The following is an 8,465-nucleotide window of genomic DNA, read 5'->3' as shown; positions in this document are numbered from 1 at the left end:
TATTAAAAATATACATACTTACTTCCATTTTTTAAAATAATTTAAAATATATAACATATGCATGTGTGTAAAATTCAATGAGAACACTTTGTCATTTGAAATAGTGCAAAATTTTCAAAATAAAGAATGTGATTCTTTAAAGTAATGATTTTTTTAATTTAAATAAATTTTAAATTATGAAATGGTTTTATTAAATATTAATATTATTAATTAGTTAATAAATTTTAAATTTTTAAAAGAGATTTTTTCTTTTTGGAGAGATCACATCGAATAATTTTTTGGAATTAAAGTTTTGAATCTTCTAGTGTGGTTCATTGTCAAAGCAAAAGTGGAGTATATGATCTAACATTAACAATATATATAGGTGTAGATGTGTCAAAGAAAACAAATTCATCCATTAGAAAGTAAAAAAAAAAATCAAAAAACAAATTTTTTTATTTTTTTCATACACTAAAAAGTCAAAGTCAAATGAAATCAAATGTTCAAAACAATCCTCATGTATTGAATAATAATAATAATAATAATAATATATATATATATATATATATATATATATATATATATATATATATATATATATATATATATATATATATATATATATATATATACAAAGATGAAATGCTAAAATTGTGGAGAAAATAAAGGAAGTCAAAAGAAGGATCAATACAAATTATTAAAAACAGGATCAGTGAAAAAAAAATTAAATAAATAAATAATTGTAAATAAAAATAAATTATAATAATAAAAAATAAATATATAAGTAATAAAATTAAATAAAAAAGAGACTAAAGAAATAGGCAATTTCCAAAAAAAAAAACTAGGAATAGAGAGCAGGGATCAGTTGCTGCTAATTCTCCAACCTTCATCCCTATTCAGATTTTTATCGTGCTTCTCAATTCCTAAAGCCTCCCTGAACTTCCTATTATGGAATTATCAATTTTGGCTAAAACACAGGAATCTTCAATACATATGTGGTGTTTAGTATTAGACGCGTGCTCAACTAAGGCAGACGAGCGGGATCTATTATGCCTAATATCTGCCACATGCTCTTGGATCCTTTGCTTGATGGAACAACCTATTTCTCCAATATATGGTGTTCCACATGAGCAAGGGACTAAGTAAACACCTTTCATATCTTTGGGGTCAACATGATCCTTGATTGACTTAAGGGAGCTACGAATAGTGCTCAAGGGCTTAAAGGAAGCATGCACCTTATTCTTACACAGAATGTGTGTGATCTTGTCAGTGGTTCCCCTTATGAAAGGAAGTTGCATGTAGTTTTCAAAACCAAGGGGATCCTTTTTTGGTTTAGGTCTGAGGCTAGCTTTTCAAAAATATTTGATACCTAATGTCTATTATAGCCATTATCTTCAAAAAAAAAAAAAATATATATATATATATATATATATATTAAAATATTTTTATTAAATTAAATTAATTTTATATTACATTTCATTTAGTAAATTAAATTACTTAAAATTATCTATATTTATAAATTTTAGATAATATTTTATTTAATATTCCTTGATGAGGTGTTTACGGCTGAAGGTGAAGTGTCAGTTAGAATTCGGGCTAGGGTTCAAGGCCTCTCCCCCTCCTAAAGTGTCAGTTAGAATTCGGGCTAGGGCTCAAGGCCTCTCCCCCTCCTAGCATGATAACTGATTAGTGAGTACAATAAACTCAGTCTTGGTAGTGATGCCTCCCTCCTTGCAAGATATATTGCATTAAACTCACTCATGTCAATGCCTCCACAAACTTCGTGAAGGGTGTTATCTCCAAGCTCGCTAAAATGATTTCCATTTTCATTTTTTCCAATTCCTCCCAATTGTTTCCACCTCCCAACATGACTCTTGCTTGCAACTCCTCTTTCCTTGGTTCTCCTTTTGATAGCTTCTCTCTAACTTTCCTCGTGCCCTCATTAACACTAATGGATGATGGAGGACATGCATAGGTGATCATAGACATAGCCTTTTTCCTCAAGGAAAGTATTAATCTCTTCTTCGGCCTACACTTTGTTCATCATTCAATTTTGAGTCTCCTTTGACTCACTCAGTTCTTTCTTCCCTTAGCCACTATGACGTGACAGTCTACATGTATCTGACAAGGTGCTATAGGTTGTGGGAGTGTTAGAGTCTCACAGGCTCATTTTTGAGCTAATACTTTTGCCCGCCACTATAAATATCACACTCCCCTTAAAATCTACTCAAAAATTTACGCAATTGAGGATGAAGGCATACTATACTCTGAGGTTATGGACAATATTGTGGATTGGGATCTGGACATTGGAAACACCAAAGACCATAAAAATCATTCATTTCTTATTTTTATTGGCACATTAAACTACTTCTACATAAAGCTATGGTTAATATATGGGATGATCGAGACAACCTCACACACAAGTTGGAGGAGTTAAAGTTGTTGTTGATGGATTTGGCGGGCCATATTGCTCGCCTTGAAATGGGCTTGCCTCCAGGTTTGACAGTGATACCACATTGCAAGGATTCAGACCACCCAATTGAATTAGACACCTCCTTATCTTCATGACTCAATTTTTTCTTAATTTTTGTTCTATTCATTTTGTCGAAATTTTTTGGATTCTTTGGTTGTAGTGTTCAGGGTTGGTCTCCCCACTTATGGGACAATTTCTTTTATTTTTAGACCAATGCTATTAGTTCTTTGCATACAATCTCAAAATTCGGTCTATAATTTTGTTTTTCTTTCAACTAGTTTTCCCCTCAAAGCGATAGGCAAATTGTACGTTTTTTGGGTGCTCTTTTCCTCATACCATTTTGGACACTAACTGACCAACAATTATCTTGTCTTTGGTGTGGTTTCCCATGTGGCATACCAAAGACAAATAACAACAGTAACAACTGCAATTGTTTTATTAACAATAGAAATCTTAACTTACCAAAACAAAAACAAAAAGCATTTCATTTAATATAAGTTAAGTTTCATATTTAAAATAATATGTAGTTATAATTAAAAGCATGAGAGATATTTATTATGTTATTTTTTTTTTAATTATTTCACAATGGGACTTAATACCCCTGATGGGGGTGACCTCGATGTTAAGTGAAGGACAGGGAGGGACATTTAACCCCATGCCACATGGCATTAAATGACATGAAGTGTATTAAATACGCCTCATGTGGCGCGCGAGAACAGATAGTTCTCGAAGGGCATTGCGGTATATGTGATATGTGGGTTCTATTGGAAAATCATTGGATTTGCATGGTAATGGGAAGAGGGAAATTGGTAGGTAATGTCTTCGTTGGAGTGCAAGGTGGATTGCTATCCTTTTCATCCATGGCTCCCCAAACTATAATAGTTAGAATAGTCGTTGTTTCAAATCTTGGATGCTTATCCCCTATCACAGTAGAAACTCGGTTGAAAACGGCTTGGGACCTACGCTCATGGTGGTCTGCACAGACAGACGACAGGAGTTGAGAATTGATTCAAAGCAATCAACAATTGGCGTTGACGATTATGGTGACTTTGAGAGTGGCCACCTCATTTTCAATCTCACTAGTTAAATCCCCCCCCCTAGTCTTCAATTTTGCTCATATTCTTTCTCTTTTCTAGAATGTTAACTTTTGTGATGGAACAGTTATTCAGCTTGGGATAGTCGTGGCTGAGTTTATGGTTGTTGGGGATAGGCCCCTCCTAGTCTCTATCTTACTCCTTTGTTGGTGTCCATCCTCCCTACTTGTATTTTAAAATTAAACACCATTAAAAGAAATTATTATATATTCATATTATTTAAAACAAATATACATTATAACCAAGTGCAAATTTCCCCCTCGTGCAAATCCAAGAGCAATCTGTACATCAATAAACAAATAAATCCTATGATTACACATTCCTAAATGCTCATATATAACATCATGGAACAAAAATCCTATGATAACACATTCCCTATATGCTCACATATATAACACGATGGCACAGGATCTTCTAAGACTCTCATACACCATGTTCTTCTAACTAATATCACTGCTATTTAAAAATAGAAGAATTTTCAATCTGCATATGGGATCTAAGATGTAAAAACAAGTCTTCAATCTAATGATCAATCTATACATTAACAAACAAATAAATCCTATGATTACACATTCCTAAATGCTCATATATAACATCATGGAACAAAAATCCTATGATCACACATTCCCTGTATGCTCACATATATAACACGATGGCACAGGATCTTCCGAGACTCTCATACACCATGTTCTTCTATGCTAATATCACTGCTATTTAAAAATAGAAGAATTTTCAATCTGCATATGGGATCTAAGATGTAAAAACAAGTCTTCAATCTGATTATAGGATTCAACAGGATGAAATGAAACAAAACAATTCTGGAGCCCAGAAGTACCAAAATTCATATATATTTCCATCGACTCAGATTTTCATATAGAATACAGACTTAGTAAAAGATATTACTAGCATAACTTTTTGAACTTAAGTCCGTGATTCCATGCTGATGCTGTGGATCTTAGCCAGGACTCCCACAAGAGGATCATTGATATAAGTTGTGGGCTCAAGCTTGCACGAATCGGCCCTGTTATGTCGATTATTCCATGATGTTGTTGTGGAGCTTAGCCAGGACTCCCACGAGAGGAGCATTGATATACGTCGTGGGCTCAAGCTTGGTGGAATCAGCCCTGCTATCCTCAAACCCGTCATAGCGATCAGGCCCTCCCACAACCGCACCTGTTAATTCATTTGGGTTTGGTGCTTCTCTGTTGAACCACAAAGTGAAACCTTCGGTACATGATATCTTTCTGGAATCCTCGTATATTGAAACTATGGAGGACCCTCTGTGGTGAGGGTGAGCTTGCTGTGGATATTTGTCACCAAAACCCACCATGAAAGACATACCAGCAAGATTCTTGCCCAAAATGTAATCCACCTACAATTTACATATACAAAGTGGATTTGTTAGCTAATACTTTGCTGGTTTTTTCAAATTATGATATGAAAAAACAAATCAAATTTAATTAACTTTGAATCTCTTATACTCTGAAAAATCTGGAATGGATATACAAGTGTGCTCAATTCTTCTCCTCATTAATTAAATATTTTGCAACACTTAAAAAATTATAATATGTATATGTACTTGTTGTTTGGAAAATGCAATAAGAATGCTTGGTTCATATGTTTGATCGCCAAATTGCAGGTATTGCTTATATCGTGACAGTAAGTCACTATAAACTGATACAAGGAATGATGTGCCTGTAGCTTATTGTGTATTTGCACCATCTCTAACAAACAACAAACCTCCTGTACAAGTGCAACAGATACAAACACTATTAATGAGCTTAATTTTGAAACTCAACAAATACAAACACTGTTAATGAGTTTGAAACTCGGAGCATGATAGGGAGAAATTTTCATTTACCTGGTGTGATGGAATTTTGGAATTGAGGACTTTGTGGAAGAACTGAGCAGAGGAACACTTCTGCTTGGCCTTTGAAAACTTCCAGGTGATTCATATGTTTATGTGAATATGGACTTACACTAGACAGGTGGATTTGAACTCCTGCACATTTGAGATCCCAATTGAACTCATACTCATTGGAAGTACAAAAATTTTGGTGGAGTATGTATTTGCTATAATATGGCAATCCAGTTGCTCTATATAGCCACACCGTTGCCCATGCAAGCTCGTCATGTATGTTAGTTAGTAGAGGAATAATAAGAAGACTTCAATAAGTTACATACTCTATAGTTTAAATAAATAATAGTGTGAAGTGAAAAAGGAAGTAAAATTTATAATGTTAAGGAAAGATACATCATAGCCTGAGATAGAGCAATAGAAAGGGCATTCTCCATGATATGTTCCGCGGTACTGGTAGGCAAAACGAAAGAGCTGTACTAAATGATATATTCAATTGCATGAGTATCATAAAAAGTTGGAAAAGAAAATTCATTAAATTAATTTTCAATTTTGAATCTAACACATGAACGAAAGAGCTGTACTAAATTAATATTCAACTATATGAGTATTTTAAAATGTTGGAGAAGACAATTCATTAAATTAATTTTCAATTTTGAATCTAAGACATGAATTTTATAGACATGTTAAAAATGGGCATTTTTAAAGGATTTTTGGAATATTTTGGAATCATAAAAAACGTAGGCAACCTCAAATAAATAATTTCACCCATGTTTGTCTGATCCCAAAATATTCCAAAAATGAAGACATTAAATTAAATTTAAAATAAAAGTTATAAAAAAACATTCATCCACAAACAAATATGACCTATCATAAGTTTCTAAAGTTATCTAAATTGTAAATTCTAAGAATAGAATAGAATAGAACAGTGAAAAGAAATCGTTTCCTATCATATGTTTGTTTTAATTACTAAAGTTATCTAGATTGTAAATTCTAAGAATAGAATATAATAGTGAAAAGAAATTAAACCATTAACCTTTCTCTTAACAGTAGGATTCTAAAATATCTCAATATCTCTCAAATCTGCAATCGCTGTTTTAAACCAATAAAACAGTATAAGTGATTTTAGAATACGATTAATCTTATACCAAAGTAGCTCGTTGGAGTAGGAGAATGGAATAAGGTTTGTCAATGGCTGCAAAGACGACGGAGGAAGCGGCCAATGCTGCAGCAGTCTCTGCTGCAATTTCTGTCCCGTGAGTGGATGTATCTATTCTGTACAAAGTCCTTGGAGTGTCCATCCTCTCTGGGTTCTCCCAACAGTTATGGTCTGCAGTTGGATCTCCCACCTAAAAACAAATCCATAACTAAACTCATAATTGCTATTTGTTGTGATCCTTACTAAATTTTGTTGTGATCCATGAGTAAATTTAGTTGGGATGGTAATTAATTCACCTGAACCCACAGCTGGTTTTCGGTGGCGCTTGCTTTCATGAAATAATCAGTTCCCCACGTAATGGCATCCCTAATGTTCTCCAACTCTCCCGCTGCTGTTCATCTCTGTACTGAAGGGCTCCCCATGCCAACATGGTAACGGTGAATGCCATCGGAAACCCATACTTCACATTATCCCCATACTTCACATTATCCCCAGCGTCGTAGTAATCGCCCACCAAATCCACCTACATAAATACACAGTAAAAGCCATGTTGAACATCATTGTATCTTTCCAGACTTCTTGAAGATCTGCACCAAATAATCAATTCCTAATTTATATGGACAGAGAATGTTGATAGAATTCACATTGTAGGTGGGTTGCGGGGATCTTTATGTTAATAACTTAATTGTATATTTCCAGAATATCCTGGAAATTGATAGTGCTGAGAAATATCCTCGTTATTTTCGCATTGATAAGATCAGCGTCGTTATTTTGCCATTTTGGGTATGATTAACAACACTTCTAAAACATTCAGGAAACAACGTTTCTAAAACAATCCGGAACAGATGGCAATACCAAAATGAGAAAATATTGTTATTACATTTTGGATTTGTCCGTCTGTTAGACCAGAATCTCCTCTCCAGCTTATCCTGTTGCTACTGCTGGACAGTTTTCCTGAACGTTGAGCCTCCAGAAACAGAATAGATTTATGCAGAGCATCTTTGTAGTCAAACTCACCCAACACAAACTGATGATGAGCAGACAGCACAGTAGCAAGAATTATACACACAAACCTTTCCACGGTAACCCTGTAACCCATTTCTGCTGCAATTGATCAGTAAATGGGTACAAAAATAAATATCTGCAAAAGTTGATGCGTATATATATTTGTAGTCTCACGCAACCAACGTGTAATGAAGAATAGAAACATAAAGGGGACTCGGTCTCTCTGTTTGCATGCATGTGGGGATTGTAGAGGTTTTGCAGGACAAAGAAGTCTTGCATGCAGGTTTGATGCGGTGCTTATTTTGAAGGGTAGAGAAGTCTTGTGGGTGTCAGTTGGACATGAAACGACGGAAATTCCAGGAAAATATTAACTGAATGGTAAGTCAGTGTATAAGGTTGCCTCATCACCATTTCCTCACAGTACTATTAACGAGTAAATGTTAAAGTTTCAAGAAACACAAGGAAGATAACGAAGTTAGTTTTTCTACACAAACTGAATATGAACTGGCTGTAGTTTTTCGACACAAACTGAATATGAACTAACTGTTGCCAATAAAGCCGGCATGATCAGCGTTACTATTAATATACAAAATACCGGTAAAAATTAAAGAACAAATTTAAATGTATGTAATTAAAGTTATAATTTCGTAAATTAAAAAGATAACAAATTTAATGCTGGATTGGTTTAAAAAATTATATAATTTAATGAAAAGTTTAGTGAGAATAGGTATAAAGTTTAATTTTAGAATTTAAAGCTTTAATATACATTCTATTGGTCTTGTAAGATTAGAGAAGAGGTCTAAAGTTTAATTTCAAAACTGGAATCTCTTTCATATACATTCTATTAGTCTTATAACGCAGTCTTACAGAAAATGCGGATACCGCAATAGCTCATGA

At 33.9% G+C, this 8,465-nt stretch overlaps 1 pseudogene; it reads right to left on the bottom strand.

The window, feature by feature from the left end:
• Positions 1-4,579: 4,579 nt before the first annotated feature.
• On the bottom strand, positions 4,580-6,898 carry LOC149254962 (endoglucanase 2 pseudogene; annotated as a pseudogene).
• Between the last annotated feature and the right edge of the window lie 1,567 nt (positions 6,899-8,465).

This window comes from Pinus tabuliformis, chromosome 7 (genome assembly GCF_031772625.1).
Source record: "Pinus tabuliformis cultivar Carrire ecotype Pingquan chromosome 7, CPIR1, whole genome shotgun sequence".
Classification (NCBI taxonomy): Eukaryota; Viridiplantae; Streptophyta; class Pinopsida; order Pinales; family Pinaceae; genus Pinus; species Pinus tabuliformis.
Note: the sequence above shows the minus strand (reverse complement) of the source record. Positions and strands in the feature narration are given on the sequence as shown.